At 47.2% G+C, this 16,333-nt stretch overlaps 1 protein-coding gene across 2 annotated transcripts in view; it reads right to left on the bottom strand.

Moving 5' to 3' along the window:
* The window catches only part of atad2b (ATPase family AAA domain containing 2B), a 74,680-nt gene that overhangs the window by 21,257 nt on the left and 37,090 nt on the right, over positions 1–16,333 (bottom strand). The window lies entirely within an intron of this gene.

Genomic DNA, 16,333 nt, shown 5'->3' on the forward strand with positions numbered 1-16,333 from the left:
CATAGTGAAACTCAAGCAGACCAGCTTCCCTTCGCCACTTTGCCCGAGCCACAGGCACGAGGTGTGAGCCATGCGAAGAGCGAGCAAAATAACAGGATGTGTATAACGTCATGTTCTACAGAATATCTTTTTTATGAGGCCGGCCGTGACATATGACGGCCCGGGGTCCGTCGGGTTGTGTGTAATGGCGTTCGCAAACGATACTGTATCCCGGCCAAGCTCAGCTGCAACATAATCATAGGGCTGTTGCTCACCATAAAGGGTTTTATTGGTGCGGCTAGGAAGTCATGTCTTTATCTCAAGTGTGCGTGCACGCGCACACACGCGCGCACACACACACACACACACACACACACACACACACACACACACACACACACACACACACACACACACACACACACACACACACACACACACACACACACACACACACACACACACACACACTACATGATTTATTTTCATCTGGACAGCCTTAGGCACTGAGGTTTTGATCTAGTGAGGAACTCGTCTAGTGATCTAGTGAGGTCAGCAGTTGCTCTGCATAAGAAACCCTGTGCGATGACACCGGACTGGGAATGACTGCAGCGGCGGGCGGGTAACAATGGTGGAACATATGGTAAGGGACAGAAGAAGAAAAAAAAAAAAAAAGAAAAAAAAGAAAATAAAGAAGGGGACCCAGCCAATGGGCAGGACAGGGACAAAATGGTGGCACGCGTGACCATGAGAACAATAAATCATGTGGTAAAGCCTGATGGCATATAAGAGCACCTCTCCTTGGAGCTTTCCTTCAGCGACGCCCCCCTGTAACTCTCTCCCAGTCCAAACAGATGAGCCCGCAGCTAATGGACTACAACTTGGCACCGGCCAACGCCAAGCAATTAAGACCGTACCGCACATGAACCCACAAGGGTGTGCGAGTGTGCGCGCGCATGCCCGCATTTCATTACAGACCCCCGCGCACACACACTGATTACGCATAAGCCCGCCGCCGTTCAATTAGCGACGTGTTACACAAACTATGAGTGTGTATTTGAATCCATCTCAGACCTCGAGTGCTGCCTACCGCCAGTTAAACGTGGGAGCAACGATGGTCAACACAATTAACGCACGTGCGAGGAATATATGAAAACCCTAAGAGGAAGGGGAGAAAAAAAATACGGCCTAAAGCGTCTCATAAATCCACAAACCGGCCAGGTATTAAAGCACCCCTCGGGGGGGAGAGAGGGGGCGCGAGAGAAGGAGTAAATTAGGTTTCCCTCGAGCCTAGCTAGAGACCAGAGCCCGAGCTGGCTCGGTTTGTAATATCTGTTTCACAACACGACCACAGACAAAGCGGAGGAAACACAGGCTACTGGAGGCCCGCCCGCCCGCTACCTCTCCTCCTTCTTGATCCGCGACGCACAAGAAAGCTCATCTCCCAACACCAGAGCTGGTGCCTCAATGTGGAAACCAGCCGGTCTACTCGCGGTGACGGCTGCTTTCGAAGGGATGGCCATGAGGCGGGGGGGAGGAAGCGGCTCCACCATCATCATCACCACCACCACCACCCCGATTCCCAGGGGGGGGGGGGGTGTTGGGGGACCACAATGACCGGTTAAGCTCCTGACGGCCGCTCTGGGATGAGGTCGAGAAGGCCCCTGGCAGAGTGATGGGTGCAGCGTGGGGGCGCCCGCTTCTCTGGGGAATGCATGGGGGGGGGGGGGGGAACGGCTAGGGAACAGTAAGCAAAGGGGCTGCTGTTCCCTCTTTTCATGTGTCACTGCCGCATGCATATTTATGTCTGCCGCGCTAGTGGGTGACTCCTGAGATGACGGGGAGAGGGCAAGAGGAGGAAAACTAAAAGGAAGGTGAAGACACGCCACGGCACGCCGGCGTCTTAAACGGCAAGGCGTCGTCCCGGGCGACGGCGCGCGGCTCTTCGCTATCCGGCGGCAGAGCTCCGTTTTGATGGGAATTTGCATTTGCCCTTCAATATTTAGATTTCATTCCGACGTGTCGCCTCTCTTTGTCTAATGATTCGTCATGACTTGCCGCACACTTTTCAGTTACAGTAAAGGGGAGGGGGGGGGGGGGGGGAAGGGGTTGGAAACCGCCTCTGCACGCTGAGCTGGGAGAAAAAGAGCCTAACAAAATTATTCCTGTCAAGATCCAACCCGGGGAAGACAGAGACGAGCATTCAACAAAGAATGGGGGGGGGGGGGGGGGGCACGACAATTCATTTTTCTACTGGAACCCTATTTTGCTGTTAACCCCTTCGGGTCACGTACAATCACACATTAAATCACATTAAACTCACATGCCACACAACCCGTGCTTGACCCACAATCCTACAACCCCGCCCCCCTCACCCCCTCGCATCCCCTCCATGCAGCAGTGAAGCCACCTCCCCCCAGGGACGGAAAGGTGAGACACAGTGGCACCGACTGGCTCGTCATCCTCTGTTCTTCAATAATGCATGGAAATTGTTGCCGCATGAATGCCCAACGTTAGACAGCAGACATGTCGAGGGGTAGGCGTGGGGGGGGGGGGGGGGGGGGGGCAGAAGAGCACTTTAAGGTGATTAAAAGAGGATGCATTTGCAGGAAAGGTTTCCTTCTGCGGTCCTGCAGATATATGTCAGTTGCGCCCCCCCCACACACACACACACACACACACACACACACACACACACACACACGTAAGAGGTAAACAAATCAGTCCGGTGACACAGACGGACACTTCACCGGTACAAATCCATAATGCCCTGGAGGAACGGCAAGTGGGCCCGGTGGCATTGGGCTTATTTAACACATCTCGCTATTGAGCTGGTACTCATCGGGTCATAAACTGTGAGATGCAGCCACAGCAGGGACAAGGCTGTTTGTTGTGTGTGTTTCTATAATTGGAAGGGAGGGAAGGCACAAAGTTGGCTACCACGCATCAGACAGTTTAATGAACAGAGCAACAGCGGCACCGTCTTCTGTAGTCTGAGTGTCGGGGCAAACATCTTCAAAGCGATGGCTATGCTAAATTCAATTCAAATCCAAGACTAGAGTCCACCAGTATACTATTGAACAGGGATTGAATGCCAAGTTCTCCTTTGATAGAGTGGGTCCTGGCAAATAGGAGGTCCAGGCTATCTCACAAAGTGCCTCCAGGTCTAACTAGTATCTGACGGAAATAGCTCATTACATGCAGGAGTTCAAATCCAAGAAACAGCCAAGGCCAAAATTATTACAGACTATGCTGTTGGCAATATATCAATACAGTGTTCTAGGGCATATTCCTCAAAATCCTACATGAATGTATGACCGGATTTATGAACTGCTTCAAACTAAGCTGTCAGCCAGCAGGCAAAACCAACTGTGCTGTACCAACCACATGTCTCACTGTTCATGCCATAATATCAATTAAAAGTCCAATAAAAAAAATGGTCCAATTAAACCGATCTTTAATGTGTTGAAGAACGTTTTAATGAAAACTATGAAATTAAAATAAATGAAACCAAGTTAATATAACTTTATTCAATTGTACATAAGAAAAAAATAATAATGGCAAATTGAATTAGCCTTCTGATTGGCCGCCAAGTCTGTGGATCACTAAAAACGAGAGAACCTTATCAACTATGTATCTTATTTTTTTCACAATGCCAACACCCAAACCAAGGAGTAACCAATCAGGGCTTCCGCTCGGCTCCTTCAGATTAATAATTAATGTATGCTGGTTAGGAGAAGCCACGGTTCTTCCTGTCTAACTGCAGGGGTGGAATCCGAGTGAAACAGTATCATTAGTAACACACTCCTCCCCCTACTGCTCGCTAAACAGATCAATCCTTTCTTCATGGCTTTACTCGTAATCACACACTTCGTAACAAGCTACTTTTAAAAGGCAGCAGGATGCACTCCCTGACAGCAGATCCGGAGAAAGAAAATGTATATCTATCCATCTATCTATATCTATACCTTGAAACATTGACGTTCCATCCTATCCTTTACAGCTGCGAACCTCAAAAGCAGGATTGAAGGGGGGGGATAATGATTTATATGCATGCATACGCACACACTGGCAGAGAGTGGCGAGGGAATGAGTTTGTGGTTATGCACACATGCATCTTAGTAGCCATATGGGTCGGATCCATGTGTGACTATATTTGCAGAGAAGCAGGGGAAGAGCTGTCAGGCAGAGAGAGAGAGAGGCAGAGGCGTAGAGAGGCTGGGGGTATTTTCAGCTCAGGTCCGTCACCACGTTCGGGATTCACACCTTGGTTGAGATCGAGTTCAGAAAGGACAGCGGGTCACGGGGTGTCCGAATGATATGTAAAAGAGTTTGAAATGACATGGCTGGGGAAGATAACAGACCATCTGGACCAAGGAAAGAGTGGAATTAAAGGATGGACGTTTGCAAACGATGTTAGCTTACTCCAGTGTCAAGGTGGCCGTGCAAACAGACAGCTTGAGTTGAGCAACAAGCAAAGTTTCCTCCATGCCAGGTGTACCGCGGGGATTCTGATCCTGATTTCTGCCAAAGTTTGACGTAGAACGCACTGCAGTTGGAATACCGATATAGTATATATATATAGGACATTAAGAAGGACTCTACCCTGGCTAGTAAACTACCTTGCCACGATCGAAAGCCCAATAGCCATGAGCCGAACAGGTTTTTCTTCTTCGGTGGGAAACATTTGGGAAAAAACCAGGCCATCAGACTCAATTCACTCAAAAACATTCCATGGACATTCTGTACTATGCTCTTCATATGCACAATTACTTGTATGCACAATAACGTATAACTATCTCCATGCTACTATTCTGCACTTTTGCACTTAACTATATTGCACCTTTATTTGCACCTCAATAACTACCTCAAAACAATGTGAATATTCTATTCTGTATAATGTATGCACTGTCTTTCTGTATATGTTGTGTTTATTTGTTGTTTTTTTGCACTATTATGTTATATGTTGTGTGGTAAATATATTAATAGCACATATGGAGTAGGGGGAACACACAATTTCGGTCCTCTATATAACTTGTTACACGGTCGGTCTGACAATAAAGTTCACTTAGACTTTTATTTGGTTATTGAGTTGCACTGAGCGACTGCATTGAGCAGCGTATGGTCACAGCATTGAACCACTGTGAACCCCGGTTGGTATATATCTCACACAGTACATCACAAACCATATCAAAACAGCACAGATAAACTTGTGTTGTGATGCGAAAACATTGGTGCAAGGCCTCACTGCCAAACCCTTGAAATTGACAGGTCTAACTGTGTCCTCTTCGTTCGTTTGCACACACACACACACACACACACACACACACACCCCAGTGCGGCTCTAGGCTTTATTCTCCGCACACTGCAGACGGCTTGGTTCATTGGAATCGACTTGGGTTGGTGCCTCCATCTTGTTACATTAATGAGGTATTGATCTGGCCTGCTCCAGTAGCCACAGCTGGTGGGAATGGACTAAGAGTCAGAGGTCAGCTTATTTGGGTGCCTCCGTCTCCCAAGAAATGCAAAGAAAAAGTGCATTATATTATACTGAGCGAGTTGGGTCTTAAGACCCAAGTTTCCAAATAGATATGCATTCATTGAATGTTTGCATCAGATGGAGTCGTAAATATGTATGAAGACAGGATTGACTGCCTCCATTTTTTATTCACTAGATCTGAGTTTCATTAGTCAAGTGACTGTTGACGGATCATATTTGATATTTAACAGGAGGAATATTTCTTTCCAAATTAACAGCAAATAGTGAAAGCCTGGAAGATATCAGGACTTCGAAATGCATATGCCACAACGACAGCTCTGAGCACTAAACAAAGCCAAACCAATAAAGTTACACTAAAGTTTCTCCATATACCTCCTGAATGTCTTTACCAAGTTGTATGGACTGAGAGGACATTATTTGTTTGCCTCAACTCACACACAGATAAGGGTAAAATGTTTCTTCCCATAGGGTACCCAAAATAAGCATATTTCTTTACAAATGTTTTGGCAATATAAACAGATAAAAAATATTAAAATGCATCCCATTCAGTCTGAGAAAATAAATGCTATTTCTATGAATTGAATAAAACCGAGCTAAGAATGAAAATCCTTCAAGACTTGGAGGGCAAATCAAACCCGTGCCTTCAAGTGAACCTGTGCATCTAATACAATTGCTCAAGGCTCATCTTCGGGAAAACGAAGCAGAAAAATAAACCCAATCGCGATCCGGCCACGTTCCGTGACATGGATAGGAACTTTTGAATTATGTACAGCATGGAAAGAAGTGTCACTTAACATGGTAATAAGGTTGGCCAAAATGTCTCACACGACAGGATCTTAAATAAATAAAGATGGTGTACGCTGCAAGGTGTTTTTCGGAGCAACAGCGCTAGCTTAGATTTTGGATCACGTTCTAGGCTCAAGAGGCGGGAAAATGCAGGGCCGCGAGCATCTCGAGATGTCAGGCCTGGTCAAGCCCATCCGAATCCCATTTGGTTGAGAGGATTTTCTGTTTTTTTGGGGAGTAAGAGCTATAATTTCAATGTACCAGACGGCGAGATAGTTCTTCACCCTAACCTCCATCTTGAGGTTGCGGTAGCTTTCAGTGTTTTTCAGATCCACTCGGCTTAGGTAGAAAGCACTTTTAGGTAAACATCGAAACAGCTTCTTGGTTTGTGTTGTGTGTTGTGGGGGACCGGGGGTGGGGTCGGGGAAGACAAGGTTCAAACATCAAAACTGAAATAAAAATGGGGTCATTTCAGGGTACTCCCTATTGTTTTTCATAACCATTTCCTCACATTGCGTTATTTTTTAAAACCGCCAAGAATGTGACACAGCAATAACAAATGCTTTTTTCCTCCACAAGAGAGACAGGCACAGCCGAAACCTCTTTATGCATGTACCGCTGGTGGTTATTAAAAGAAACAGCTATTCTGACTATAAACCCTTGTCAGAGATTTCATTACTCCCTCCTCACCGGCTCATGCCTGATGAGAAGACACAGCTTTCCCCCATAAAGCCCATAAGTCCTCTACAGGACATGCCACATGTGAATATGTGTAAGCCCGTATTTATTCAGAGAATGAGATCTTCAAAAGGCCCCCGGGGAACGAGGGAAACGTGGCGAGAAACCCAGCCATAGGGGGCGTTCACGGCGACACAGGGCCTGGGAGCGCAGGTTTATTTGAAAGTGGTGGGAGGCGAGAGAAGGGTCTCCATTCTTCAGACGATGTCTCATGATGACCTGCTGACACTTAATGAAATGCCAGGATCAATGGATGACCTTGTCCGCGCCGCTGGTAATGAAGGAGATCAGTCACTTCCCTCACTGCCGGGGCCTTTGGCACATGGTCATGCGTGTGCGAGCCTACGCAGAGTGGCCTGAGCCACCCGTGATGGATACACACCATTTGGAGGGGAAAAATTGCCTCTGCATCTCATGTTAATTGCACCTTAGTGTGTGTTTTTGAAAATAAAAAGAGGGAAAAGAAATAGAAAAGGAGAGCGTACCGACAAAAAAAGCAATAAAGCTAAGACGTATCTCGATTGCAATGGCCTCGTGCAAAAATAAACCAAAAAACGAACAGTCGGTAATGAATTTCGATTGGCTGATGGGACTTGCAGTAGTCTTTGTGGAAACGACGCACGGCAACTTAATAAGGGGCGACCTATTGAGACGGTACCGTCATGCCTTTCCCCCAACGTGGAAGCGGTGAGCACAGTGTTAAACATCCTGGCATCAAAGTATCTTTCCCTCTTTTTTTCTTATCAGCTGATAAAAAAAAAAGCCAGTGGAGTGACAGCACCTGGAGTGCCATCTTTTTTTTTAAAGAGTGATAAGCTCCCCATGCTAATACAGCTGCGAGCGCCGCCCAGTGTGGCGACCACCACCCACGTATGATGTCTGTGGGGGGGGGGGGGCTCTCTGATGGAAAGGTCTGCCACCCCGCCCCAAGGTCAACTCTGTACGCACAAAGCCCCGACACGGGCATACACCTGAATGGGGAGACAAAGATTGGGCGCTAATGGGATCTCTACATTTGCCTAGCTCGTGTAACAGTGAGCTGTGGAGTGAGACGTCAGGTCCCAGAATAAAAAAAAAAAAGAATGACATGGTTTTTTTGACTCGTCAGTGTTCCCCAGCCTGCCTCATTTACAGTCAGGCAGGTTCCACTTCGACCTTCAGTCGAGCGGCATCTGTATTTTTTTTCCGATCCCTAATCCTTTAGGGCATACATTAAACCAACGGGTGGATTGAGTTTGACAGAAGATGATGGAGTGATTCATTGGCATCACATGGCGAGAGCTCATTAGGGATTCATTAGGAGTTTAGACAACAAGCCAAGTGCTCAGTGCCGTCCCAGTGGCCCACTGCTGTGTGCAGTATAGTTTGAAAAAGGAGAGACGCTGGGAATTAAATACTGTGGAACAAAGGCGGAGCTCCACAGTGGGACAATCAGATTAGTGTTAGCGCTGTATGCGGATAGTATGGGACTTCAAACAGCGCATTTCAAAACACAAGCGCGACGGGATGGTGGAGGGGGGGGGGGAGCCGAAAGCTTGTCAAAGCCTCGACAATAAATGCTACTAGCTGCTGTATTTGGAAAACAAAGCATGGCTCAACATTTACAGTTTCCATTGGCAACCAGAATTGAGCCACTGTCAATCATCTCCCATGGTCTGATGGTGCCAGTTTGCAGCCATGAGATCAGTGCCGAGGGAAACAAAATAAGACAAACTGTTTAGAACTGACATTTGGATTTCCTTCACACCGTGAACATGTCCTTTCAAAGGCGCCGTGTGTGTTTCTTTCTACGGGGCCCACGTTGTAAATTGTCAGTCCAATGAATCCGGAAAGGCTGTTTTGGTTAAAGGTTACAAATGGTGGATATTATCACTGCAATGGAATCAACTCATATTAGACGGGTAAAAGAACAATCCTTCAGCATTAGATTCCGGGTTTTTTTCAACGTGTCAAGGGTTCAGCGTCAGGAAGAGAATTCTATTATCCCTTTAATCCAAATAGCCAAACTAGAGAGAGAGAGAGAGAGAGAGAGAGAGAGAGAGAGAGGACAGAGGCTTCATAAACCTATTAGAAGCCTCTGTCTGCCATATTTCTCAAGGGAACGTGTACCGTTAGCAAGGGGCCGGCGGTCATGCAAGGCCCCAAACAATAGCCCAGGATGCTTCAGATTTCAAACAATGCAGAAAGGGGGGACCTAAAAAGTGATGTTCGCTGAATGCCAAATCTCCCCTAGACTCCTGGAGATCCCATGGCTTTAATGAGTTGTTAGCTTGGAGTAGAAGAAGTGAGTGGAAAAAAAAACCCCAGTTGGGTTGCATCTCATCTCCAAGCTTAATGAAAGTATGGTATTTAGCATGGCTGAGTGGGACTCGCAGAGTAATTTGACATAATTAAAAAGTCGGTCCGTCTCCATTGGCTTTCCTATGAAGGCTTAATGTGACTCATGTCGCTTAATGTGCCCATCTCACATTCCGGAGCAATGTGAGCATGTCGTTGCGTGCATCATTAAAATCTGGACAAAAAGCCTTTCCATTACTCTGTGTGGCGATACGCACACAAAGGAGAAGTCTGCCGCTGACATCGATACGCAGGGGTCTACTACTATTCAACTATCACCGCGCAACACTGGCTCTGATTACACCTTTTTATTTAAACCCAGATGTCTGCAAGGTTTTCATTATAGAACACACAACCTAAATACAGCCAGGGCAATCCTGTAATTTCAGCCCATCCGTTAATAAGGCCGATAAGAATCAACGAATAGTCCGTTCACAACTGGGAAGCCCATGCAGGATACACACAAAGCGGACTGGAGATTGTTCTCCATCACGCCAAGTTCAAGCCCAGGCCCGAATGTAATTTGGATAGCACAAAGGCATCCATGGCTCATTCGGACTAATCTGGCGCTGGCGGTATCAAGCTGGGTCTGAATGTTTCCGATCAGTTAGAACTTATCAGAACAGGGCAGGCAGATGGCTGACTATTTAGTGTTTACCAGCTTCTGTCGTTAATGTAATTGATTAATCAACCGTCACGGTTGGACCGTAAACAAAGAATAAAAAACAGTGCCTTGCCTGTGTTTCTTTTCTCCATCTGTATTGTAGTCCTGAGAAGGGAAGTCGGCTTTCGTGTGGGAAAAGTCGAAAACCTGTTTATCACAGACAGCCCAGCTTCTATTCCCCTTTAATTAAAAAGGAAGGGTAGGCCAAGCCCAGTTTTATTTTCTTCAGAAACTTGCCCATGGCAGCTTGTGTGTTTAAATTGTGATGGCTGTGATATAACTCAACTGAAAACCCTCTTGCAGAACAATATATTCTCCATCTCCGTTGACCCAACTGATTAACTCCTTGAGAGTCTTGTCAGTGGAGGTCTAAAAATATATAGTTGAGGAACATTGTTGGAACACTCGATAATGGAAAAGTGTGCGGCACAAACAAAACCTGAACGACCAGTAAACAACTTATATTACGGACACTGTCACATTAACAGCATCTTAGTCACTTAACCATTCCACCAACCCTAGCACCGTAGATGGAGCACTATGCAGAAGACCACTTAGAAAATGTAATAAGCATTGATGGGCATCTCGCCTTTGCAGTTAGAAGTGCTCTATTCATTCTTTCTCCGTTTCCTTTTATATCACAGACATCCTCAGGCAGCACTGCTTACCTTCTTTGTGCACGCAATAAGGCGATGAGCAATGGTTAATCACTCCAGTGCTGCACTTCAAGGCCATTGCTACTGAGTAGACATGTTCGCCTGTTAAGAGCGACATCTGTGGCCGTCCGCGCTCCGAGTTAACGGCAGATATTGAAATCCCGGCAGGCAGATTGCAATCGCGTTGCAATCGTAACCCAGCCAATCGTGTGCACTTATCACGTGTCCAGAAGACAAAGGACTAGGCCTGGTGGTGACGGAAAGCGATGATGAAGATAATAAATAAATAAATAAAGAGCACAGCCTGTGTTCACACTGATGACGGCTCGTCCCTCTCTCTCCCCCCCCCCCCACTTCCACCCCTAAAACAATAAAACGAAACGAAAGGCATCATGGTTGATTTTACATTCATTTCACGCTTGGTGCCACAATGTTCCAGCAGGCATCTGTGCCCACAAAATGGCAGCTTATGCCGAGAGCTCACTGGCTCAGGGCTTTGCAGGGATTTCATTAGCGGGGCCCACAGGGTGTCGGGGAGTACGACTCAAGATTGTTTTTGTATGGTTGCTGGAAGCAGCTTGGGGAGAATATGTGTCCGGTTCTAAAAAGCTAATAACGGTTCCCTTTTCAATCCTCGCCCAGATGTGTCAATATACACGTATGAAGTCGTGGAGGCCTTGGGTCACGTGAGGGAGGTGGTCAATTTTTTATTGACAGTGTAAAATGCGCAATGAAATAATATTGAAATCCAAAGAAAATCAATGATTGCTGCTTGTAACGGAAATCTAACCCTATGGCAGGTGTCAATGGGTGAGAGAATAAAATAGAGAATAAAAGTGGGCCTGGACTGCAAAAAAAATGGCTTTAAGAACAACATGGCGGCAGTCGAAAAGACGGGTCTGAAAAGATTGAAATAAGGCAAGAGGTCTCCTGGAGTGGACCATAGTGTGATCCAGAAGGCCGGATGGATCAAGGGACCATCCTGCGTTGCCGCTTCCCTTTCAGGGGTGTCCGGGTGAGGCAACATCTGAGGGGAGAGCAGGCCGCCAGATGGAAAAGGTGCTTCACTCGCAGTCCTGGGTCTGGAGTAGTTCTGTCTACAGGCGGTCGATCCCCCCCCAACACAACAGGGCGGGAAGAAACCCCAGGCGGCCGGAGCCGGGAGACGCATAATACGACGTATAATATAATATTGATTTCATGATGAGGCGCGATGTTATCGGGGGACATTGAATTATTAAAAAAGGTAATTTCCTACACGCGGCGACCACATGCATTCCGGCAAAGGTTGCATTTATATAGTGGTTCCATTTCGTTCCAATTTCATTGGCAACGCCTCTGGCCGTCCTCCAGAATTCATGGCACTGTAGTTACATACATAACTTTCCTTCTCTAGCCATTACGGCCACTCCAATCACTTCACAATGGATGTAAATCATTCACCCCCCCCTCCCCCCGCCATCCTCCTGGCCAATGGGGACGTCCTTGAATAAAGGATGTTGCTCAAGGGCAGCAAGTCTTTTTTTCCCCAGGAGGAGCCCCGAGACCTCCGCTGACCTGAGATACCGCCGGTTCATTTAAATGCACACTTAGAATTCACAGGACTTCATAAAATTACAGATAACATTTTTTTCCAAGTATGTGATTACCTAGTCAGGGCTACTTATTCCGGACAAAAGGAGGAAATAATTGCGCACGCTGGTTTCCCATAGAGACGGGCACAGTGTGTCATTCAAGAGTACATCGAAACCTGAACAGCCAGTCAAAATAAAGATTGCAACTTTGAAAGACGGGAGTATTCAACGTGCGTCAACACATAGCAATCTGCTATGTCCCAAAACAACTTGCCTTGCCAGAAATGTTACATTTTACTAATTGCATACGCCAGACGTATTCAAAGGTTCTTGACAAAGGAAAATAAAGTGGGAATGGAAGTGGCTTTAACCAACGCCGAAGGGAGAGGGAAACAGTGGGGAATACCTGAACAATGTCGCCATTGTTCCTCCTGTAAACATGCGGTGGTCAACAGAGCACGACACAGGCTGTTCGCCCCGTTCGCCCTTTTGTTCCGAGCAGATTCAGGTCATTCTGTCCCCCCCCCCCCCCCCTCCCCAATTCAAGAATAAATTCTGCCCGAGGTTGAGAGAAAAAAAAAATCAGCAGGAGTGTTTATCATTCTCTTTTTTTCTCCCCCGCCTCCTCCACTCCCCAGAGAGTCAATTCCCATCAAGGCCTTGACATGAATTGGCGTCGGAAACAGAGAGAAGAGCTCCCCATTCACCACAAAGCTGCAAAGTTGCGAGGCAGCGAAGAGGCAAGGCACAGCAACGGCGCACTTTGCATGAATACAGCCCGCTCGGCGGTTGCCCAGGGCCGGCTATTGACTGACGTGGAGGACTGCACATTATGCACCCCACTCTCATCCTCCAAGCTTCTTACTCAAATACCGTTCAACAGCCGGGGAAGGACAATCTTGTAGACTGTAAAAAAATTATAATGATTAAACTAAATTCTAAAACACTTTTGTCGGAAAGATGTTTGCGGCTAATGTACGCGGCTATGCAATTAACTTGAATGCTTACAGGCATCAGTGTTAAAATGCACAATTAGCACAATTTAAAAAAGATCACAACAGCCCCGGTTACAATGCGCCGCACACAATTTGGTTGATTTAGAAACGGCTTCAAATGGTCTCGAGACCGAGAGACTGAGTGGCGTCAATAATAAATGAGGGAATGGCACTACATTTGAACCGGATCCATGTGGCGCTGCACTCAGCTTGAACCCGGGGCCGTGGCCCAGGTAATGGGGCCCTGCGCTTACAGTTCCCTCCCCGGGAGGCAAGTGACAAGAAGAGTGCCCGGCCAGAGTGATGGAATGAGTGGAAAGAGAAAAAAAAATTAAATCACACTCCAGACAGAGTGAAAGCCCGAATGAAAGAGTGTTGGTTAAGAGTGTAGGGGGAAATAAAAAAAAAATAGAAAAGCATTCAAAAACGTCAAAAATTAGGCGTGCCTCTCTTGGGTTTCGCCCTTGTGAGAAATAGTCTAGTTACCTACAACTAGGTTTAACCGCGGCTCCCTCTCACAACCAGCCTGACAGATTTCCTCTGTCAACTCAAGAAAGCACTTTGGAGAGTTCCCCCCCCCCCCCCTACCCACACCCACAGCTCCCATAGCCCATGGGCTTTATCACCGTCTCCCGCCGGCACCAGCTCCAGGCATGTACAACTGATGGATGAAGGGAGCGTGGCTAGATGGAGCTGGGTTGCGCATGCACACACACACACACACACACACACAAACTTGAACTTCCACACAGATGTCAGCAGCTATACCAGAAACACCTCAACTTACCCTGTAAGGTAAAAGACGGGACAGATGCTGCATGGCCGACACCATAAGGGTCAAAGTCGGTGGCTATACCAGGAAACACCTCAACTTACCCTGTAAGGTAAAGGGAGGGACAGACGCTGCATGGCCTACACCGTCAGGGTCAAAAGGCGGTGGGCATCCCTAGATTGACCTTGATGTGACACGAGTCGGTTCACCCTCAGGTTAGCACCCAGTGCGACGCACTCCATCACTCACGCGGCAATTCTGCTGGGTGCCATGCATCCAGTGTGAAGTGATGCCATATGCTCTAAACCCATAATTGACTACATATATTACATTTGCCTAATTGGACCAATGTCATGGTGATCCAGGTAAGAGTGGGTTGCCGGTGTCACCCATAAATCACCGGTATTTGCCTAATTAATTAGGCTTCTGGAGTCGGAAGATAACAACTTTCCCCCCAGAGCTGCAGAGTTAGTGGCCTGCATCCGTGACACTTGGCTATAAAGATAAAGGCTAGAGCTAATGGCAGGATATACAAGCCGTCTGTTCGCCCTCACAGTGCCCCATCCACATTAAAAGACAAATGTGACTTTTAACTACACTTGCATTGAACGAGGCTTAAGCCAGTTAGCTTTTGTAGTTATTTACACAACGGAACTGGCTGCAATGCTTGTGATACTCAAAACGGAAATGTCCACACTAAAAAGATGACGTATGTTCAATCGAAGCACGAATGGATTGTTTTTCAGATCCAGCGAGGAGTGCAATCAAAAGTGGTCTGTTGCATACAAAGATAGCGATGTCCACCGAAATATGTCACCAAGCCAATCACCAACCAAGGTCAGGTGATTACATCTGACAGGACCAACTCAGCTGGTGTTTTCCATCAAAACTTTCAGCACACAACCTTGGATTGATTGTACCAAGATAGAGGCCAGCAGTGCAATAAAGGCAGAATATTATTTTCCTAGCAAACAAGACACTTTTTCATCTTGGCCTAGCACCGTGGCAAGACTAATAGCAGTGCAGTGGAAACTCAGACACAACCGCTACCTTACAGTATTTATGGAGGCCAGCAGAGACTCTCATCTCTCAGGGTGCCTTCTCCCCAGGAGAGGGACGGTTTACTCACACAGCAGGGGGCTATTAGGTATGCTCTCCTGAGAGACAGGTGCCCCCCTGTGTTCAAATGGTGTAGTGCACCCACAGAAATTAACATGTGTACACACACACATAACCCAGAGGGAGCCTCTATCATCAAATAAACTGGTGCGGTGATGAATAAAAATAAAACCATGACTCATCTTCCTGGACATTTTCATTTGTACTCAAAATTATGTGACGCCACGAAAGAACAAATATGCACCTAAACTAGATGAGAGGGGCCAATCAGTTTCTTTCGTGAAAACAAAAATCCTTGGATCAACGCGGCTCGATTTCCTCTCAGCATCCATCTCTCGGGAGTGCTATTTAAGGCAGGTCTTTTTCCTTTTTCTGCTCCGGGCAAAACATCGTCCCCCCAGAAAAACCTTGTCCAAAGTAAAGCAACGGGGGGGCCCAGGCTTAGCCCGGGCTGGCTTCGCAGAGACGCGGCGGCTCGGATCCGTCTTGTCCGAGTTACAACCTCGTTTGTTTGCCTTCCCCCCAGCCCCCGGGCACCTGCCGCTTGCTGCAGGTGGGCATGTAATTGCTCCGTGGCGTGGTCACGCTCTGAATGGGGAGGAGAGACAAGCCCGTCTAATGAGGCTGCCCACTGCGCCCGTGTCTCCCCTCCTGGGAGACAGGAGTATGTGTGTGTGTGTGTGTGTGTTTGTGTGCGCTTATGTGTGTTTTTATGCGTTAGCTGCAACTTGTGTATGTGTGGTAGTGTGTGCGTACTGTATGTGGGCTAACATCTTTGCGCATGTGTGTGTGTGTGTGTGTGGGCAGATCTACACATGAGCACATGTGAGCAGGTTTGCGCATGTGCGCATCCAGTGTCTCTGTGTTGGCCATTATACTATGATCTAATACTGCTGTGAAAAGTGCAGATGATGAAGTGAGCGGAGGCACTCTCATTGTCCTCCCTACGTCTTTCTCCCTCTCTCTCTCTCTCCTTGTCCCTCTCGGCAGTGTGTCCGGGCTGTAATCAGCTAAATGTGCTAGGCTGTAAATACTGTGAACTCTGGCCTTTGGCAAAGGACTAATAGGAGTGAGTGAGTGAGTCACACTTAGGAAGGGATTCGAGTTTACAGCCGACGCATTGTCCTGACACACACAAAATGTCAAACAGCAGGGGAGAGAGGGAACATTAGGTTCCTCACTCTGAGTTAATGAATGTGCTTGCGTACATCAA

This window comes from Micromesistius poutassou, assembly GCF_964030765.1.
Source record: "Micromesistius poutassou genome assembly, chromosome: 19".
Taxonomy (NCBI): Eukaryota; Metazoa; Chordata; class Actinopteri; order Gadiformes; family Gadidae; genus Micromesistius; species Micromesistius poutassou.